The sequence below is a fragment of the Pteropus vampyrus genome, unplaced genomic scaffold (genome assembly GCF_000151845.1).
Source record: "Pteropus vampyrus isolate Shadow unplaced genomic scaffold, Pvam_2.0 Scaffold2, whole genome shotgun sequence".
Taxonomy (NCBI): domain Eukaryota; kingdom Metazoa; phylum Chordata; class Mammalia; order Chiroptera; family Pteropodidae; genus Pteropus; species Pteropus vampyrus.
This window is the reverse complement of record NW_011888783.1, coordinates 3,070,910-3,094,366: the sequence shown is the minus strand read 5'-3', so window position 1 is coordinate 3,094,366 and position 23,457 is coordinate 3,070,910.

Sequence of the window (23,457 nt, the reverse complement as noted above, 5' to 3'; positions counted from 1 at the left end):
AAGTGTCAATTTATTCTGAAGACTCTACTTCTTATATGACCTAGAATCTTCTACAAGTGCCTCTCATTTAAAGAAAAACTAGTACGGAGACCTTTACTTGGAAAACAAAACAGGGATAGCTTCACTTAACTAAAGTTGTCTCTTTAAGAAAGAATTTACTATAGTGCTTATTTTGATAGCCAATAACAACAGTAAATTTTTAATGCTGAGTTTCTAACTTTTCAGAAAGACTGATAGTGGTTAAAGACTTAGGTTTACATAATTCTCTTCCCATCCCTCTGGATCACCTGTGTGTGTGTGTGTGTGTGTGTGTCTTTTATTGCTTTAGTGTCCTTGACTGAATGAACACATTTTCATTCTTTATTTTTCCAGTCATGAACTTTACCTTCATTATACAGTTGACACGACAGCCCAGTACCTCTTAAGAATCAGTACCTCCCACTTAAACCATTCTGCTCAGAGCAAGTATTGTGACCTCTTTCAGCTAAGAGGTGCTGGCTGAATTTTTTCTAGACCAATGCTTTCATCTTCACCCATTAAAGAAAATACCAGATAAATAACTGTGTCAGTGATACCCCCTGCAGTGCAGCACTCTGTCAGAAAGGGCCTGCAGTCCTAAGTGAGGAGAAATACAAGCCTAAGACTCAGACTTGCTTAAGGCTGGCCCCTTGAAGATGGTTTTTGCCTTATCTCATTTCCAATGTGGGAAGTAGGACAGAGGATTTTAGGAGCATAAGTATCAACTCAGACCAGCACCCGCCTGATGTAAACGGGAACTGAAGCAGGCCAGATGTTCCAAGTCACATGTGGAAAGTGTGGTTGATTCTATTTGAAATTGATTGTTGATATTCTCGTGGGACAGCCTGTGACAAATAGTATAATAAAAATGTTAAAAATAGCATATTTATTCTCTGGAAAAGCTGAGTTCTCACAATTCACTGAGCTGGGAAAATCGCTAAAGTTTTTGGACACAAAGTACTGATTCTCTGTTCTTATAATCCTCTTATTACAAGTAGGATTTTTATTATAATTTTTTTTGAACTCTGAATAACACTCCAGCTAGCCTTTTAAAAAATTAAATAAGTCAAGTTGTATATTTGAATAGAATTTTACAATACAAATAAAATTTACAAACAGTTACAAAAATGACAGTGAATTTTTTTCAAAACATTCTTTCTATGTATATACCAGCCCTGCCCCATGGAAATATACTGTGAGCCGCAAATGCAATTTACATATGTAATTTAAAATTTTCTAATAGCCACATTAAAAAAAAAGTCTGACTTGATACTTATGCTCCTAAAATCCTCATGAAATTAATGTAAAAAATTAGAGATATTTTACATTTTTTTCTTGAATTAAAGGTTCAAAATTCAATGTGTATTTTAGATTTACAGCACACCTCAGTTTAAACTACCCCCATTTCAAATGCTCAGTTGCCACATGTAGCTAGTCGCTATCATATTAGACATCACAGGTCTATACCATAGCAAACATTTGGGGGGAAAAATGAGAAAAAAATTTCTGTAAAAATATATAGATATTTATCAGTGTTTCTTACAGGCTTTGATATACAGTGGAATGGTAGGATTTTCAAAGACATAGATCTTGACTGAGAATATAGGAGATGCAGAATAAGTAAAGACAGAGCAGAGAAATACTTTCAATTCATTCAAATAGCACTGTGTATCAAGAATGCTTTGGGCTGCAAGTAACATAAAACTAACTTACAGCGACTAAGATGGTTAATTTTATGTGTCAACTTGGCTAGGCCATGGTACCCAGATATTTGCTCAAATATTATTCTGGATGTTTCTGTGAGGGTGTTTTTGGATGAGATTAACATTTAAATTGGTGGACAATCAGCTCTTTCCTGGATCATCAGCCTGCTGGACCACCCTACAGATTTTGGACTTGCCAGCCTCTATAATCATGTAAACCAATTCCTGAAAATAAATATCTTTCTCTCTATATATATATACATACATACACACACACACACATATATATATATACACGCATACATATACACACACATACATATACACACACATATACATGCATGTATATACACATACATATATATACACACACATATATATATGTCATCTCTATGGGTTCTGTCGCTCTGTACAGTAAATTTGTTTTGTCATAGAAGAAAATATCTGGAGTCAGGTAGGTGCTGATTTTCATTTACCAGCCCATTGATGTCACAGCATTGTTTCTGTGATTTTCTTGGTCTTTCCCATATGCCTACTACCACATGGTTGCAAAGTGAATGCAGTATCTCCAGATACCACATCAGCCTTCAAGACAGGAAAAAAAAAAAAAAGAAAAAAGAAGGAAACTGGGAGGATCTTAAGAAAACAAAAACTTTCAAAATCTTCCCCTGTAATCTTTCATTTATATCACGTTGTATCACAAAGTCATTACTATCTGCAAAGGCAGCAGGGAAATCAAATGCTTTGTTTTTCCATCCTCTAGAGTAAAAAATAGCAAGAGAGGAAGAGATTGAAAATTACTATTGGATCAATGAATCTATGGTGTCGAACACTAAGTGCAAGCTGGTACAATCCTTTGGGAAGGGAGTATATAAATAAGCATACATATTATAAACCATAACAATTTCGAACGTTCTATAAGCAATAGGCATTAAGATATCGCTTTCATCATTATCTGTAATTTTGGATTACACACTTGTCATTTTGGCTGCCCAGCCTCTAAACTAATCTTTTCTATTTAGAGAGAATACAAGAAAGTAATAAGACAGGACACACCTCAGAAAGTAAAAGTGGCAGATATTTTTTCCTCCCTGGGAGCTATATTGTGGTCATGTGACTTTCACAGGGACTCAGATACTCATGGAATTTTGAGTCTTTGGGGAGTGGTGAAAGGCTCAAGGTCCATTAGAGATTATTTGAATCTGTTGTTGCAGGAGTTTAAAGTTTAGGGAGCTAGGGCAAACATTAGAGGTGACTGTGCTTGGTGAGGCCTCTGATAGTACTACTGACCACACAGGTTTCTTGGGAAGAACAGGTGAGATGGTGCTTGACAGAGCACTCAGTGTGCAGTGAGCCCTCCACGCACATTTCCTTTAGGTATTGTTATCTCACAGATCTCTCTTCCTTGCATCTGAGCTGTGGCACCCTCCTTCTCTTAAAATGACCCTCTCTCCCTGAGTCACTGTCTCTGCTACAGTGGCTGCCTCCTCAGCTTCCACACTTCAGGTTGTCTCAGAGCCATGTTTTCTTATTTGCTGACCTGATCAACTGGCTCTTGGTTTTAAAAAACAAATGACTCTCATCACCATCACCTACTGAATAAAGTCCAAACCTAGTATAAGGACAGCTCCAGAATGTCCACAAAGAAGAGACTTGGACATAGTATTGTGATGGAGGGGATTGAGAAATTGTCTTATTCTTTACTTAGGTTGCATTTTATATATCAGCAAAATTTTTTAAAAAGCTAACTTCAAGGAGCTCCCAGTGACCATATCTGGGACAATCTGAACAACACAATGAATAAAATAAAACTACATGAGTTCATATCAATATAAATAAATAATTAAATGAAAAAATAAATGGAGGAAAAGGGAAAGCTCTTTCTTAAAGTAGAAGTGGAAGAAATCAATGTGGAAGTTAATGCTGGCAAAAACTACAGCAATTATTGCTTCAGGCAAAAATCATCAATGAATATCAAAATTAGTAGATGGAAGTATGATAAGAAACACTATATTTGCATGCCCTTAAATGACACATATTAGTTATAAAGGAAAAAAAAAAACCCCATCAAATTCACAGTGGAGAATTCTGGCAGAACTACCCTAATGAAGCCATCAAAAGTTGACGATACCAATAATGGAATAAATCGTGATTTGATGCTATGAGAATGACACACATTGGTTCTGTATACTTGCCCCAAACACAAAACCTACATCAGCGGTTCTCAGCTGGAATTGATTTCCTCTCACACTCAAGGGACTTTTGAAAATGTCTAGAGCCTTTTTTGATTGTCGAAACTGGAAGAGTGCTACTGGCAAAGAGTGGGTCAAGGCCAAAGGTGCTGTTAAACATACAACAAAGAATTATCTGGCCCAAAGTGTTCATAGTGCCAAAATTGAGAAACCCTGACTTAAATTTAATTGTGAGGAAACATTTGATAAAGAGGACAGTGTACAAAATAACAGCCCAATACTTTTTAAAAATATGAGAGATGAGGAAAACGAGAGAAACTGTTCAAGATTTCAGGAGACTAAAGTGACAGACATCTAAATGCAATGTGAGATGCTGGACTGAATTCTGAATGAAAAAAAGAGATTAGTGGAACAATTTAAGAAATTTAAATAAGGTCTGTAGATTAGTTAATAGAGTTATATTGGTGTAAATTTTCTGATTTCGGTAATTGTACTATGGATATGTAAGATGTTAACATTTAGGGAAAGTAGGTGAACAGCAGACAGGAATTCTTCATACTACTTTACAACTTTTTATTGTCAGTCTGAAATTATTTCAAAATGAAAAATTAACATATGGATAATATGAGAACTTTCCCAAAATTAAAAAATGATCTGAAATTAAATATTGAAAGAGGACACCATCTGCCCTGAGAATATTGACCCATAAAGACCAAACCTAAGATTCTAGTAAAATCATTCCACTTTAAAGAAAAAGGAGATATCCCTTCAGTATCTAAGAAAAGAGTATATGATTTATAAGGAAAAGAAAATTTGATTATAATACTTTTTGATGCTAATGCTCTATGAGAGAAAAATTTAGAGTAACAGATTTAAGATCCTCTAGGAAACAAGTGTGAATCAAAAAGTTTTTTTATCCAGCGTAACTTTCAAGTAAAATGGGCACAGATAGAACTCAAGGAATATGGTTCCCATGAGCCCTTCCTGTGAAATCTTCTAGAAAATGATCTTCAAACAACAAAATAACTAGACAGATATTGACTGACATAAGAACCATTGGTGAACATTAAGTACAGAGGTCCCCTAGAACTAAGACGACTGACTGTTCAGAGAGAATGCTTAGAGCTATATCCACTAATAGTGTAGGTATAAAATGACTGTTTAAAAATGGAGGAGAGAATTTTCTTCAGTAATCATATTGGTGTTGATCTTATAATTGTTATCCTAAGACCGTTATGTGTATAACATGGATAAAACAAATAAGTGATTATGAGATACTCAATTCTATAATCTCCTTTGTCCCTGAAAACAATTTTATTCTCTCCACTGTCCTTGATTCCTTGAGAACCAGAATTCTTGATATGGAAGAAAGAAGATACTAGAGTAGTAGAGAAGAAGTTAAGTAAAAATGCCATGATCTCAAAACTGAATTGGAACTATCAATATAAACCTATATGATCTTTGGTCTTATTTTATTCCCAGATATGTCCATTGAAAAGACCTAGAAACAATAGCAATGAGCATCTCTAGCACCCATATTGTGGTCTTACAATATCATCTTCACTACAAGGAACCAGGTCATTTTGGAGAAATGACTAGTTCCAGGTGTAAGGCCAGAAATGAACAAGATGATCCTGGAACATCTCGTCATACCAGGTGGCAAGGAAGCTATCAAAGACTACCAGACTCAGGTCTAAAGGACTCTGGAGTCAACTTGAAGAGGCTCCCATTGGCCAGAGACAGAGAATTTTGAGTTAACAATGATAATTGCAATGAATTGAAATTCACCAAATGTGTTTAAATCCATGATTTCACAAAAATGTGGAAAATAATTATTACTTTGGAGGGTGATAGAAAACCAAATCATTACCCGGAAAATAGAGCTAAAGAACCTAGCATTTAGCCTCCCTTTCCTATATGAACTGTGTCACTGTGTAACCAAAAAGTGAATGTGGGGAAGTGTCTCTTTACAAAAGTATTCTAATAAGTTAAAAAGAACATAGAACAGTAATATTACCATTTTTCAACTTATAATGAGCGGCAATAGGTGTTAAGTATCAACAGTTTCTAAAATCACAAAAAGAAAAAACAACTAGACATTATGTACCTCTACAGTCCTCAGAATTACACCTACATATTTGTCAAAGGAATAGAATCAAAGTCTGACCCTGTCTCTGGATTCAGCTTCCAATTTGCAGGAAATACAGAGAATGGATGAATGTAGTGATAATGATTACTTACCAGGAAGGGGGAGTGCTGTGATCAGGTTGGGGCACCTTGTGACCGAAAGGCTTCTGGAGTGACAAGTAAAACTGTTTCATGACTCTGGAGATGTTTGTCTTATAATTATTCAGTTGGGCACACATTTGATTTGTGTGATTTTCTGCATTAGTATTTTATTTACAATAAAATTTAAAAAGAGATGAAGAAAAAGAAAGAAGACAAAGTAACCAAAAGATTGAATAAATATTTCCACAACTGTTAGTTTGGGAAGGCAATGCCTCACAAAAGTCATGGGTTTACTTGACATAGAAAGCTTAATTCTAGAGGACTTTGGGTTAAGTTTCATCCAATTTATTGTAACCTTTTATGAGCAGTGGGTTTATTTTTAAAAAAATGAGTAAACAAAACAGTGATAAGCTTTGTTCCTTGCTCTCCCAGAAGTGATGAGAAAATGGAGTTATGTATTTTCACTTGCAAAAGCATTGCATAACATTACGAAAACAACTTTGTAAATTATCGAGACAATAAATTTTTATGAATTAGTTTGGCAGCATGACAAGATACATGGCTCTGGATTGTTTTTTTATTCTATCTACTAATTTATATTACCTAGGTGGAATCTTTTCGACATGTTAGTGCTTGCATTATAGGCACATGGAGACAGTGCCTTATACTGAAGATATCCACTAAATGCTTGATTTATAAAATTTAAGTGAGTAAATTAGACAGAACATATTAAATAGCACTATGAATATGTAAATAGCTACACCCAAAATATGTACCTATCATGTTGGTTATAGATTTAGAGCAGGAAGGTCTCCATCAAGAGTGTCCCAGAATTCAGTCTTCTATGTTAATTCCTTATATCATCTCGTGACTTTAAATAGCATGATGACTACCAAATTTATATCTGCATCTGAGATCTCCCTCCTGACCAGGAATATATCCTTATATTTTCCAATGGCCTACTGAACAGCTCTACTTGGATGGCTAATAAGCATCTCAAACTAATTATATCTCAGACCAAAAGTCCAGATTTCCACCTCCACAAACTTTCTCTACCCACAGTTTTCTTATCTCAGTAAATGGCTACTCCTTCCTTCCAGTTTGCCGTAGTTCCAAATCTTGGGGTCATCCTTGATACCTTTCTATATTTCACACCCCTCAGCTAATCTACCACTGTGGTTCAAGCTGCCATCATTTCTTTTTATTTCAATATAATTTCAGACATAAAAAAAGTTGCCAAAATAGTATAAAGAACTCACATATGCCTATTACTCAGATTCACCAAAGTTTTACATTTTTCAATTACTTTATCATTTACTCATCCCTCTTTTCTTCTCTCTCCAAAACATACAAACAACACACACACACAAATATATGTACATATATTTTATTCTGAACCTCGATCACTTGATTAAAGTGGTATCTACCTGTGGTAACTACCTATCAGTGTTGTTATAATTAATGTTATAATTAATAAATAATTTGTGGGGAGATGCTTTAAGATACTTTACAATCCCATCAAATTTTCGACCACTAGTTTTAGCTTCTATTAATGATTTTCAAATTCTACCATTCTTTCTACGTTTATTGGTTGCCATTATTCTGTAAAGAAGAGATTTCCCATCTCCTCATGTATTTATGTATTACACATTTGGTTATGTCAGTATGAACTCATAGATACATCTTACTCAATATGGAATATTCTATTACTTTTATTATATATTTTGATGCTTAGCTGGATTATCCATCTCATGTATTTTACATCTATATATGTTATAAATCTCATAATACAATAATACAATATTAAACTCTTTGCTTTAAAAAGCACTCTTTAAAATAAATTAAGAGAAAAAAAGATGGTCTTTTATCTTTACCCATGTATTTACCATTTCAGTGACTTTTATTCCATTCTGTAAGTCTGTGTTTCCATCTGTTTTTTTGTCTTCATTTTGAAAAAAAATTCTCATCAGTTTAATAGCATAGGTCTGGTGCTCTATACTGTCTCTTCTCCTTTTGAAATGCCAAATACACAGATACTACATCACTGCCCCACATTATATAGTCTGGAGCCTGCTGTCTGATGAAAACCTACAATCTCATTTAGTGTGACTCTTTCTTTCGATGGTTAAATTCTCTCCAGTTTCTGCCTCCTAATCACTGGACAATGCCTTAAAATATTTGTTTTAAACATTTGTCCAGAGTTTATAACTGTTATCTGTGAGAGGGTTAATCTGATACATGTTACTCTGCCATTCCTGGAACCAGAATCTGCCATCGTTTTTTACTTAGAGTATAGCAATGGCCACCTAATTGGATTTCTACTCCAACTCTTGCCCTTTCAGTCTGTTTTCTGCCCAGCAGTTCAAGGTATCCTTTTGATATTTAAGTCATATTATTTTAATTCTCTGGTCAGAACCCTCTATTTCTCACTTCATTTAGAACAAAGCCATATTCTTTACAATGAACTATAAGGCCTGCCACCATCTGGCCCCTTTACTATCTAACTGTATGTCATGTTCTGTTGGAGGCACACATGCCTCCTTGTGGTGCTAACGTAGAGTAGATGCACTCCTTTCGCAGGCCTTAGTCCTGGCTATTCCCCCACCTAAAATTCTCTTTCTTCAGATACCCACCTTGTGCACTCTTCACTTGCTTCAGGTCTGGCTCAAATGTCACCTTCTCAGTGACGCCTTCCCTGACCATTCTATTTAAAATGCCTCCTCTCCTCCTCCTCCCTCCTCGCCATCTCCGCTGGCATTCCTTATCTCCCTTCCATGCTGTAGTTTTCTTCATGATACTTACCATCATCTAAAATGTTATCGTTTCACTGTTTCATTTATTGTTACTTCCACTAGAAAAGAATACGCTTCATGAAGGCAAAAGTTTTCGTCTCTTTTGTTTCTTGCTCTTTCCCCAGTGCCAGAATAGCAAGTGGCAGTGAGGGGACACACTCATTAACATTTATTCGATAAAGACTGAATAAATCTGGATTACCCCTCTTTGTCAGGCAGATCTATAATTAAACCATAGACACAAATTCAATGATGGAGTTTGACTTCTCCTAATTAGGGACCAGGAAATAAGATAGGTCTACTCTTTAAGATAAACCTATGTTCTCTCTGTCCCAGATAGGGAGAACAGCAATAATAAGCTTTCTTCTACCTCAAAACCTGTTCAACTCCAAATTTATTTGGTAGTTTAAACATGGTATAACACAGAACACAAGACTTTGGTACTGCACGAAGAGCACTCTGAACTTTATCTGCTACATGGCTTTGGGTTATTTATCACCTCTGAGTCTCAATTTCTTCATCTGGAAAGAAGGATAACAGCTATTATCCAGGTTTATTAGTTGAGATTAGATAAAGTTGGAGTGACAGAAAAATCCCAACTATTAAAGAATCGAACAAGATAGAAATTTATCTCTCATGTATAAGTCTGGAGTTTGGTCCAGAGTGGACATAGCACTCTCTGTCGTTAGGGACTCAGGCTCTATTTGCCTTGTGGCTCTGTCCATAGTAGCCTTCATTACCAAGTTCACCTGAAGTTATAAGATGGTTGCTCCTGCTTAAGCTACTGTGTCTACTCTGCAGTCAGCCAGCAGCAAGAAGGAAAGAAGCAGACTAAAAAAGTCTACCAAAAAATACTTATCTCAATAACCAGAACTTAGATAAATAGGCACATAGAAGGTGACTAGAAATATAGTGTTTATTTTCAGGGCTATCACCCCAGTTGAAAATGTTATTACCATGAAAGAAGGGAAGAATGAATATTAGGGGGCAAATGGTAGCCTAGAGTGCTAGCTAGTCCATTGGAAAGGTAAAATTATTCTAAGATTTATGAAATCTATAAAACACAAACTATTAACTATTTTCCTATTCTGCATTAAATCATGCATTGCCCTTACTCTTTTAAGAAAACTAACGTTCTTTAATCTTTTTTCTTTTGTTCTTATTTCTTACACATTTCTGCTATACTTTTTTAAAACTTGTCTTTTCCAACTCTTAAAGGTAGAGATAAAATCTAATTATATCAATCTAAAAAGGGCTGTTCTGGGTGATGTTAAGCCATTGAAGCCCATCCTTGGGTGAGCCTATTATCACTATAAGGGTTATTATAATAACAAAACCATCGTAATTACTGGTTTTCAAAAGTTTTCCCTCAGAATTCCTTGGGATAACACGTAATAAGGCAGATGGACAGTATTTTATTTGTGTTTGTTATGATACCTTTAGCTCTTTTCTCAGCACTACATGCAAAGTGAGGTCCTAGGATGACACTTATAGCCTCTAAAATATTACTGTTTTCGTTTTAAGTGAAGGTATTTTTTTCTTCAAATAAAATCTTATGAATACACCTCAAACAGATTAAGGCATTATTGTACTGATGGAAGCAAGGGTGAGGCTATAGACAAATTAACTTGTTTAGATCATCTCTTAACTTGCTGAGAATCAATTAGTAGGGGATGAGTGCTACAGGTTACAAAAAGGGGTTTGGCAAAGAAGTCAAATTTTTTATTCACTTTAGTAACTCTAGTTATAAACTGAGGCCTGGTTGCCTAACAACTGAAACCAATCCAGGACAAGCTCTGCCAATACTTCCCCTACAATCTGCCACGAAAAGAAGCAGAACTAATGATTAAAGGTCAAGAAATAGGAGCCTGAGGCTAGATGGGGCAGAATGAGCGAGGAGAGTGAGATCAGGGAGCCGCCCTCTGGAACAAACAACAAACAGGTCTGATTTCCCAACCATTTGCTTTCCTGACGTAGCATGGCCTTTTGCCCTTCACTTTTCCCACTATCGTCTTCTGCATTTCACCTTCTAATTCCTAGTCTTTCCTTTAGATCTCACTTTAATAATTGTCTTTCCTGCCTTTTGTCAAAAATGTTGACATACCTTTTTCTTGTTTAGGTCTAATGTACTGGTTCTCAAATGGGGGCAATTTTGTCCCCCAGGGGACATATGACAACATCTGGAGACGTTTTTGTTGTCATACTGGGGTAGGGTGGAGCCAGAGATGTTCTAAACATCTTGATATGGGACATTGCTTGTAAAATTTTTAATCTTTTAGTAGGATATGAAATAGGACATCCCTTGCAGAGTTCTTAATCTTTTTAGTAAATCTAGTTAAGTTTTCTTCCTTTCTTTGGGAAAAACGCCTCTCCCTCAAATCCCGATAATTGCCCCGAAACTGGCGACTCAGATCCTCTGGCTATTGATAAGGGTTGGCCCATTGTTAGCAGAAATGGTATTAGGCCAGACAGGGCCCTTGGAGTCTGAGAGGGGAGAGGACTTTAGGCCAGAGGTCCTTTTTTCACTCTAAGAAATAGATTAACCAAGTCTGTTTCCCTTTACTCACTTAATAGGCAAATCAATAATAAAAATTAACAGGTACATAATTTAAATAGCAAGTTTGTATCTTCTTTTCCTTGTCTAGGGACTGAGGCAGTAGTTCAGCAGGAAACCCAAGACCCTGCCCTAAGGCAGAAAGGGAAAGAGCTCCATGAAACCCTAATAGGTAGGGGCGACGGCCCTTTCTCTGCAGGAAGCAGATACTGAAAAAGAGACCTCCCATCCCTCAACATCCATAGTAATAATAAAGGGGTTCATGGCTCTTAGAAAAAAAGTTAGGCAGGAAAGTTACGGGGTTTCGGGTCTGCCTGCAAAGACACTGAGGTCATCCTATCCTAGAAGGGGTCCGCCCTAATCCGCCCACAATTAAGCAAGCCAGAAGGCATTTTTTAATTCACACGAAGAAACAAGTAAGCAGAGAATTAGGTACCAGTTTAAGCCAGTCACTTGCACCTGCACAATGAAGACCCCAACGACCTTCAACTCACTTTAGTCCTATTATACCATCATTATAATAAGATGCATATGCACAGAAGTTCATTAATATCATTATAACAGACTGAATTCTGGGAACGAAGATGCTCAGAAAGCAAATGATGAATCACTGAGTCCTGTCAATCTTGGTTGTCAATCAAGGAAGCCCACTCTAAGAAAAGTAACCACCCACAGCAAATAGGGATAAAAACCCCAAAGGCTTTATTACCAGGCCTTTTGAGCCACGCTTCTCTTGCTCAAGCCCGCTTCCACGTCTGTACTTTCCCTTTTAATAAAGCTTTTCTTTTCCACTGTATTTCGGTGTCTTGCTCAATTCTTTGTTCGAGACATCAAGAACCTGGACAAGGCGCCGGGAGAGAATCCCCACTCTCAGGTAACAAGCCTACTATGAACATCCTACTAGGTGTGGTCAGCCTCCCACAATAAAGATTTATTTTGCCCCAGATGTCAATAGTTCCAAAGTTGAGAAACACTGGTCTAATGTATATATTCTCAAAAGTATAGTAAATTAAATATTACAGTGGCTCAACCTCACCTGACAAGATCTTATTTCTTAGTTCTTTAGTATTTCATTTCCTGGGGAGAGAGGTGGCAATTAAAAATAATGTCTTAAATGGGGTTCTAGAAAATGTAACCTCACAGTGTGATCTGATCATAAATTCCTAACTGGGAAGGCCATGTTAGGTACTCATACCCTAGGCATCCAACTTCTTTACTAAAAGGTTTATCTTTGCCTTAAGCAAGCCCTGTCCATTATTTTTGTACATCAGGTTAACACACTTTTAAAATGCCTCCTTTCAGGCCCCTCCTTCTAATATCTGACCACCCTTTCAGATTCCCCAAGAAATCACATAATCTTAACTATCCTGTAATCTAATTCCCACCTGGCTTTCTTCTATCTCCATGTAATCTTTCTTACATCCCCCCCTTAATTTCAAATACATAAAAGAAGCTGCAAAACTGTTACTCTCCAGAACATTTGAAATCTTGCTCCCTGGCATATGTCCTCAGTTTGACTCAAATAAACTCTTACAAAAATTCTCTATAGGTTTGGACATTCTTACACTGACCCTTTTACGGGACTAATAATGGAAAAAGGATTGCGAAACACTGGTCTAATGTTAGGAACTTTTCAGAGTGAAGAACCAGTTGTATCAAGACCTTACATAAAGCACACAGTAGAAATTCAGCAAAAGCTTGTTTCTGACATCAATATACACACACCTCCTGGAATTAAACATGAGTTTAAAGTGGATTAGTCCTGATTTTCCTGGGAAGAAGGGCAGACAGGTCGATTATCAGTAATCTAGTCCTTCTTTGAGATAAGCACATATTCTTTCAGGCCCCAAAGGCACCTTAAAATGTTTGAGGCCGGTAATTTACTTAATGACATCCAGTGACCTAGAAGAATTAATGTCCCTTTAAGTGATGAGTTTTTACAGCTTCTCCAAAGGCCTAATTTTTTTTTGGTAGTTGAACACTATAATGTCGGAAACAAAGGTGAGAGGCTTAAGAGCATCTCATTCCCAACACTGAAAAAATTGTACTCTCTCAACATATTTCTTTTTACTTCAAGGTATTTCTCTTATTGAAAGTCTTAAAATCACATTTCTTCTCTGAAGGTCAAAAGCAAATATATCTTGCTGGGACACCTCATCCTGCCCAAGGTATTAGAAAAGCAATGTTATAAAATAACTAATACATATAACTCCAGACTCTGGGCCAATAACTTGTTTCTTCCAACCAGTTAACATTTTTAAAAATTATTAATACAAATTTTTATTGAATCTGGTTGGAATCCCCTGAGATAGTACACTTCTACTAAGAGAAAAGGGAGAACAGTAAGAACGTGTAAAAATTAACAAACTTTCAGTTTGCTATTCTTTCTTGTAAGGCTATTTGGATTTAGCAACCTCTTCCACCCCGTGCCTGGGCTCAGTCCCAGTCTCAAGAAAAGGAGGCTCCAAGGCGCTTCGGGGGGTGGAACCCACAGCAGTGGTTGGCTTTGAAGAAATGAGGAGTCAAAACTTCTTTTAAAATCAGAAAATACTCTTACAGATTTGAAGACAAAGATTGGGGCTTTGTTAGTCAGAGTAATTAAGTGAAGGTCGCCCCAGGAATGTGGCCTCCTCAATCCACACAGCTGCAGAAGACTCTGGGAAGAAAGACTCCTCACTTCCTGTAACTGTGGGTTGTTCCGTTGGGACTTCCTGTCACAGGCTGTCCTGTGGGCTTCAACCATTCCCTCTTAAGCTTTTCCTCCTATCAGTTTCCATCATCTTTAAGTAAAAGAATAAGGGGAGAATGAACTCATTGAAATTAATGCCAAAAAGATATTTTACAACAAAATTACTTTCTAAATGAATTCACATGTCTCAAAACATTTTTCTACTAAGTAATTTTAGTTATAGTCTAAAAAATAAAATGAAGCAGGAACAGGAAAGAAAGGACTTTATGAAGCCAAAATAAAAGTTTTATTGGACTCAGTTTCAAAAATCAAGTCCCTGGGTTCAGCTCTTATTGTGACAATGTAGGGAAAAATTATTTAGTTTTACATGTATACAATATATTTATTTTTAAATCTGGTCTTGTTTTTCAACAGAGGAAATTATTTGGGCATTGTGAAAGTTTTTGCTTTCCAGAGTCCTTTGAGAATTATTTAATTGAGTGTCATTGTACTTTATATTTTTAATTTTAATGTCACAATAATTAATGTTTAATAGTACAGAGAATATACACTGTCTTTGTTAAACAAATAAGTGACCTAAAGACCTGGAATAGCAATTCCACAAGCCAAATGCAATGACATAAATAAGGTGCACACACAATTTTGTAGGCATAGCCTTTCTCACTTCCAAGAAAAGTTCATGAGAAACTTAATGTTTTCTGTTGATTACATGAATTGTACACAAAAGGGTGTGTTCTGGCCCAGAAGCTCAAAGCTGTTGGTAATAATGCCTTAAACCTGTGTGCATTTCACTAGTTTTCAAACACTTCCTTCACATATATTATCTCATTTAATTTTCTTAGCAATCCATTAGGTAGGCCTGACAAACATTATATGGTGAATATGGATCTCATTCACAGTTCAAATGTGAAAGAACCGAACTTATCTAAAACTCATATTAATTTCCGACTCTGGGTTGGTGAAGGTAGTTAACTTTCAAGGTTCCACTAGCACCTAATTTCCCCAAAGTACTTTTTCCAGGTAGCAGAATCACAAAATACACTCTGGGTGGACAAATCACAGAAAGCCTCTTGGTGCAAGGCCTGGGGCACAGAGCCTGCACCCCTCGCCCCTTGCCCCGGAAGTTTTGTATAGGCACAACCAGCACATGTGTATACAATAGTCCTGACAACCTTTGTCTTTCCTGGGCTTCTCCCGCATCCCGTCGAGGTAGGTGCCAGAGTTCTTGGACACTATGAATTTCCAAAACCTTGGGAAGAGGAGGTGGGAGAAGCGGGGGAATAATTTTTAGTTGTCCACACATGTTGCTACTGTGATGTTCATTGTTTTTATCTGTGTATCTTTCATCTGCAGGCCTGGTGTTTCTCTCCTGTTTCCATCACACACTTGGGGCATGAGGAAGTCTGCTCAGAAGCCTGTGTCTCGTCTCAGTGGAACCATGGCAGCCATTTCTCCTCAGAGCTTCTGGAAAGAGCAGCACTGGTGCCTCTGCTCATGGCTCTTACTCTTTCAGCATTCACCTCTGCCTCCATCTCTCACTTTCACTTGGCTCTCTCACTTTCTCCTCTTTTTCCGCACAAGCAGGCCAAGAGATCCTCTTCTAGTCTGGGGAGAGGAGACTAGAATCTTCCTTAAGATTCGAGCTTCGAACGACAAAGCCTCCTTGAAGCTACTTCTGTTCCAGCTCTGCTACAAACCTACCCAGAGACTATGAGAGCAGGGCCGACCACCGCCTTGAGTAGAAGGAAGAAAAAAGGAAAGACTATAAGTTGGAGAAAATTATCCACCCACAATTACTATTTTTTAAATAAAAAATAAATAAATAAAACTGCTGTAAAGGTTGGAACCAGGACAAAACTGAGGCCAGACTCTGCTGGATATTTTACATTACAGTGTGATAAAGTGACCTAGGTATTTTATAAACTATCAGAAAAAAAGGATTGGCCAAGCCTGCCTACGCTTTTTAAAAAATATGTAATACATTATCTTTTATATAAGGAGTGGGGAATATAAATGTATATATTCATTAATTTTTAAATTATAGTTGACGTACAATATTATATTACTTTCAGGTATATGGCATAGTGGTTAGATATTTATATAACTTACTGATTCTCCCTGATAAGTCTAGTACCCACCTAGTGCTATACATAGTTATTAGAATGTTACTGACTATATTCTCAATGCTGTATTTACATCCCATGACTATTTTGTAACTCCCAACCTGTACAACCACCTTTTTCACCCAGCTCTCCAACCTGCCCCTCCAATCTGGCAACCATCAGTTAGTTCTATGTATCTATGAGTCTGTTTCTGTTTTGTTTGCTCATTTATTTTGCTTTTTAGATTCACAAATAAGTGAAATCATATGGTATTTGTCTTTCTTTGCTTGCCTTACTTCACTTAGTATTATACCCTCAAGGTCTATCCATGTTGTCACAAATGGTAAGATTTTATTCTTTTTGATGGCTGAGTAATATTCCATAACATATATGTACCATGTATTTATCCAGTTGTCTACTGATGGACATTTAGGTTTCTTCCATATCTTGGCTATTGTAAATAATGCTGCAATGAACATAAGAGTGCATCTATCTTTTGGACTTAGTGTTTTGGATTCCTTTGGATAATTACCCAGAAGTGGGATTGCTGAGTCATAAGATAATTCTATTTTTAATTTTTTAAGGAACCTCCATACTGTTTTCCATAGTGGCTGTACCCATTTACGATCCCACCAACAGAGCATGGGGTTCCCTTTTCTCCACTTCTTTGCCGATATTTATTGTTTGTTGATTTATTAATGATAGCCATTCTGACAAGTATGAGGTGATATCTTGTTGTGGTTTTAATTTGCAATTTTTGATGATTAGTGACATTGAGCAAGCATCTTTTCATGTGTCTATTGGCCATCTGTATTTCCTCTTTGGAGAAATGTCTATTCAGGTCCTCTGCTCATTTTTTGATTAGATTGCTTGTTTTTATTTTTGTTGTTGTTTGTTTGTTTGGGTTTTGGTGTTACATTGTATGAATTTGTTATAAATTTTGGATGTTGTCTTTTTGTTTTCTTGATGATTTCCTTTGCTTTGCAAAACCTTTTTAGTTTGATGTAGCTGTATTTGTTTATTTTTTTCTTTTGTTTCCCTTGCCAGAGGAGATATATTAAAAAATATATATATTACTAAGAGCAATGTCAAAGAGTTTCCTGCTTATGTTTTCTTCTAGGATTTTTATGGTTTTGGGTCTTCTATTTAAGTCTTTAGTCCATTTTGAATTTATTATTCTTGTATATGGTGTAAGAAAGTGGTCGTTTCATTTTTTTGCTTGCATCTTTCCAGTTTTCCCAACACCATTTAATGAAGAGACTGTCTTTAAACCATTGTATATTCTTATATCCTTTGTCATTGATTAATTGACCATACAGCAAGCCTGCCTGTGTTTTGAATTGACTTGGATCAATGCGGTAAAGGATAAGAACTAAATTGTTCAATATTTTTGTTCTTTACTCTGACAGACTGTTGGGCAGTGAGATTTTCTGGGAAAGACCAAAGCTAGACAGCTGACCTGGATGTTTACAGTTTGCTACCTCACTGTGCTTTTACCATACAATGAGTGTATTGAAATGCATGGCATTCCTAAAAGAGCCCCTTCGATGTGTTATTTTTCTTATGGAAAGTAAGATGTGCTTTGTAACACATAGGAAGACTTTAAATTCAGATAGAAAGTAGGGTAGTGGCAGTGGTGCCAAAGATGGGGGTGGTGGGAAGGGGCAGGAAAGTGACATCTCCAAGGAAGACATGTCATCTATTGGGAAACATAAAAGTGGAATAGGAATTAACTAGAGGAAAGTTTAAGGGAGAGAGAAGGAAGAGCATGTAAGAGGCCTGTGGGTGAGAAGGCATAGCTTAGTGAAGGAATTGAAAGTAGTTAGCTACTGATGGACCAGAAAGTATAAAGGCAGGATAAGGGAGTGTGATGGGGCATGGGGGTGGGGGTGGAGTATTAAGAAATTAAGGAGAGAAGTTTGCAGAGGTGAAATTGGCTGCAGATAACCAAAACCCAAATTACTGTGGCTTTAACAAAATAAGCATTTGTTTTTCTCATGTAACAAATAAGAGATGGGTAGATATTTGTTGATGTTTGCTGGGTGGCTCAAAATCATCAAGGCCAAGTTCTCCGTAAGCCTCTTGGCCTTTTTGTTGTTGTTTTTTGTGGCTTTAGTCAGCACTTCCACTTTTTCAGGAATTAAGGAAAAAGCCAAAAGGGCAAAAATGGCACATGTTTATTGAATCTGATCTTTAAAGGAGTTTTTCCTCGAAGCCACACTCTGGAACTTCAACTTATATCTCATTGTTCAGAACAGTATCACAACTGAGGCCTATTGTCTTCCAAACATCACACAAAAGTGTTGGGACTCACTTTGAATAGATACATTTGAAACATATTTCCACTTTCTTAAACCAATCACTGTGACCAGTGCACAAATCCAGGTCCTTGTTATGTTATTCCTGAACTATAGCAGGAATTTCTTATGTAACTTCAGTATATTCTTCAGAACCCTGTTCAAGTCCTGCTTGTCCTGAATGTCACCTGGCACATTAAATTATGAAGATTTCTTCTTCCTTTTAATTCACAGCACTCATTGTCCAATACCACTTGACTAGCAATTAGAAATTGACTGCCTTGTTGCTACTTGGTTTTTATCATGCTACTGAGCTCTTCCTCTAAGTTTCCATACAAGCATGTCCAATCTTATCTTTATTACATCTTCCACATAAAACCTTCATATACGTTTCATGTTGAAGGAAGAACACCAATGAATGAATAAAAGATTACAACTTAACTGCTCCAAAAACTTTCAGTTGCAGTTCTAAGATCATTATGAAGCTGTTTTGGATTGAACTTTTCAATTGTCCTTGAAACTATGTGGTCAGATTTCCACTGAGATGGGAATCCAAATACAGGTATCCCTTGCTTTACGAAAGTTCACTTAACTTTGTTTTTACAAAAGATTTACATTCGTACCTGTTTTCACTAACTGAAAGAAAGCCAAAGAGGATTTGAGCTTTTAGGAAAAAACGCAAAAAGCAAAAATAGCTTCCAGCATTAGTTTTGCAGCAAGCCGTTGTAGAGGCAGCACACACCCCCGAGCAGAGAGAGTGGCGCCACCAAGCGCCTTCCCCGGGAACAACACTCAGCATCTCAGCAGCAAGCTGCTGAAGCTTTGAACTGTGTCAGTGAGCATCTGTGTTTTATCTCGATTTGTTTTGTGCCTCTTTTAGCAAGATGTGTCTTACGGTATCAGAAAAACCTAAGAGAGCTCATAAGGGTGTTATGCTTCGTGTAAAACTAGAAATAATTAAACATTTTGAAACTGGCGAATAAAATAAAGACATTGTATGTGTGTTGGATTTGGAGTCCCCGAATGTTCAAAATTTTTCTGTATATTAAAAAAGTGTTTTTTTTTTCTGTATAAATTAATGGTACCTGCTTCTTTGCTTTATGCCATTTTGGCTTCCAAGAGGCTTCATAGGAACCCTCTACTTTCAAATAGCTGGAGAAACATGAACATTGTGGGGACTTAGTTATACCCGCAGATCCTTCTATATATTTATTAAATCATTTTCTTCTGCAGATGGAGACATTGATTTCACAGTCTTAAACAAATATTAGCCAGGGTACTTGTATCTGGATAGCTGTTAATAATATAGGAGGCTCACCAGGTTAGTATCTGTCCAAGCAAATGGAACATATGTGATTGCTAAATTGCTTGTTGAAATGAAAGAAATTCAGATCCCTCAGTTGCTATTTAATTCTGATGCACAGCAGGTGGATGTGTTTAGAAAAGTTAATAGTAAATTGCTAAGTATAATTATACCTAACGAGTAGTCAAATTGTCTAAGAACACCTCATAAAACTCTGGAGAGTTAATCTTGAGTGTAGCGAAAATTTCAGGGTAGACTTATGTTGTATTGGTAATGAATCTACAATACACAAAACATAAAATGGGCCTTTGACTTTTCAGTAAAAGAGAAGAGGACTTTAAATCCTGCGACTATGTTTCATTTATCTGTAGAGACAATGATTAAGTACAAAGTGGGTGTGTGAGGTTTGCTTTTTAATGTGGCACTTGAAGAGGAATTAAAATTCTTTCCTAGGCCTGTTGGCATTGAGTATACATGAACGTGTCTTTAAATACAGAAATATCTCAGCATGAATAATGCCTGAAATAGTTTTTCCAAAATAGAGAACATTTTGCTTTCCTACTTCAAATAATTTTGTTCAACAAGACTAGCCCACACACTAAAAATTAGTGTGTCAAAATCTTTTGCAGTGTGAGTTAATCTCAGCAACTCTAGCTCTTCTTCAAATTGGGTCAAGACTCACTTTGAGGCTCTTATACATCTTTCTGGGTCTGGTTAGCAGCTTGAGACCCAGGGTTACCAAGCCGTATTAGCAGCATAAGATGGAACAGACAGCAACAAGCCTCTCCGCTAGGGTCAGAGCTCACCCCACTCCTTCCTGCTCTTTGCTTGTCTAACTTATGAATTCTGACTCCAGACTGATCTGCTTGTCTCATCACATTCCATATCTACATACTGAGCCCAGAAACACTTATCTACCTGCTTTAGTTAAAGGCCTGCAACTTTTTTTTTTTCCATTTAGATATACAGGGCCATCAAGGAATGCTTCTTCCTCAACACCAATTTAAGCTGGACTCCTGATCAGACCTTGACCAAAGTCTCCCCTCCCCATGTGATGCCTGCTCTTGCATCCATTTATTTAATAGTACCTTCAACAGTCTATATTTTGCCTCCCAGTGAATTTGGAACATGTAGTTACCAAAACCTGCTGTAGAATTATTTTTATCCTATGGAAGCAGGACTAGGAGTTGGTAGGTAAATTAAGAAGTTGATTAAAGCATAAAATCAAAAATATTTTAAACATTCTATTTTAACCTGAAATATTTTAATGTACATTTATTCACCAATTGTTTGATGATGGGCCAAGTTCTTTCTGATTAGAATTCTGAGTTGTCTTTCTTGCATAAACCACTCTATGGTGTATTAGTTATCATTTTTCGTTTGGGTTTCTTCATAGTGAAGGGAGAAATTAAAGATGTTTTTAAATCTAAATTTTTATAATTCTTTTAATCTTTTAAAGTTTTCTTGCCCACACCTAAATTGATATCAACTTTATGTAGTTTTGCTTTTATTAGGTCTTTCCAAAGTATTTCACTTTTTCATTGGCACGACTCTCCTTATCCACTAAATATATTGTTGATGTCCACAATATATATTATGTTCCATAATTATAGTAAAGAATGGATGTCATAAACAGGTTTGGGAACAAATGCAGTCGATTCTTGGTAAGTACGTAACTCAAACCATAGGGGTAGAAATGAGAAAACAAGAGAGTATCCTAGAAACAGTATGTGAGCATTCAAAGTGCTGTGGGTTCATTGGGTATGTTCTAAAGAAAGAATGGAAAGCATCAGTTGAAGACACACCAGAAATCGGTGGAAAGCTTCTACTGCACAATAATAAAGACCATCTCCCAGCTTAAGCAACCTAAGAGAAAGAAAATTCTCTTTCTTGCTCAACAATGTATAGCAGTATAAGGAAAGAATCTAATTGGCTCATGTGTCTACCGTGAGATTGACTACAATTACCAGGGACATAAAGTGCTACGATAGCTCAACTTGAGATAGACTGACTATAAATGGCACCCCTGGAGTTGCCTATGCAATCAGCCTAGGAGCCTAGAGTAAGTGACTAAATCAGCAGACAAATCCTGATCTAGTTAAAAGTAGGTACTTGTGGTAGGAAATAGTAATGGAGAATTGTTGTAAGGAGGCTACATTAGTTCAATATTAAATCCCTCTCCCCCTTTTTAAGATTGCTTAAAGTTTCTTAAGAGTAAGGAGTGTGATATGATAATGATGATGATGATGATGATGATGATGATGATGATGATAGCAGCAGCAGCAGCAGCAGCAGCAAATAGCTACCAAAGATTGAACTATCATGATGTGTTAGGCCCTATTCCAAGTACTTTATATGATTATTACTTAATTTATCATCTAATGAACACTGGGCACAGCCATCTTACTATATTTCTTGAGTTTATTCCTACTTCCTGGAAAATTTTCTTCAACTTACATAGCTTTCCTTATTATCTCTCCGACCTTCATATTTATTCAGTTCATAAACTTAGTACCTAGTTCACTGAGAAAAAAAATAAGCTATGAAAAGAGCTCCAAGCACCTCACATATATACCTACTGATATCTATACCTATGTTCTCTGACTACCCTCTTGTTACCAAGGATCAACTGTTCACAGGCCATCTGCAGCCAACTTCTGGAGCCCATCCATCCCTCTTGTATATTGGAGGACTTACCTCTTTCAATGATTCCCTCTCCCCGTGGCATCATCAATTTTTCCTTTTGCTCTTACCATTTCCATTAGCAGACAAATCTACCATAATTTCTCTTATCTTTGAAAAAACAAACCTCTTTGACTTCATATTCCATACCAGTTATTGCTTCAATTCTCTGCTCTCCTTGATAGAACAAAAGTCTCGATGGTGTTATCAATACTTGTCTCTAATCTCTTTCCTTCCATTCTCTCTGGAACCCTCCGCAATCAAGCTTTTGCTACTACCACTCCATCAATTATTAACTGTCTTTCCTCATCTTGTTTGATTTACCAGCAGAGATGAACAAAGCTGATCGTTCTCTTCTCCTTGAAACACATTCTCCTCCTTGTTGCTAGAACAATCTTTAGTTTTACATCACAAACTGCTCTTGCTTAGGCTCCTTTGCTAGTTGCTCCTCATCTTTCTAACTCCTAGATGTTGGAGTTCCTCAGCCCGAGTCTCTTTCTATCTATATTCAATACCTGGATGACCTCATGGATTTAAATATATGTATAAATAGTTGGCTCCTTAATTTACATATTCAGCTTTGATCTCTTTCTTTAATTCTAGATAAATGCCTATTCAATATCTCCACTTGCATGACAAGAGGCATCTCATACTCCATACAGTCTGTTCTGCCCCAACACTATTTTGAAATTGTGAATTTGTTCCAACATAATTAATACATTAGAGAATAATTCGAGCATGACACTAATTTTGCCTTTGCTTATGTGCAATGCAGAAAACTGCACCCAGCTGAGTCCCATTAGAATACACAAAGTATACACATGTGCACAACATCTACCAGCAGTTCATGTTGTGTGTGATTCTGAAAGGTTGTATTTGGCTATTCTTTCACTTCT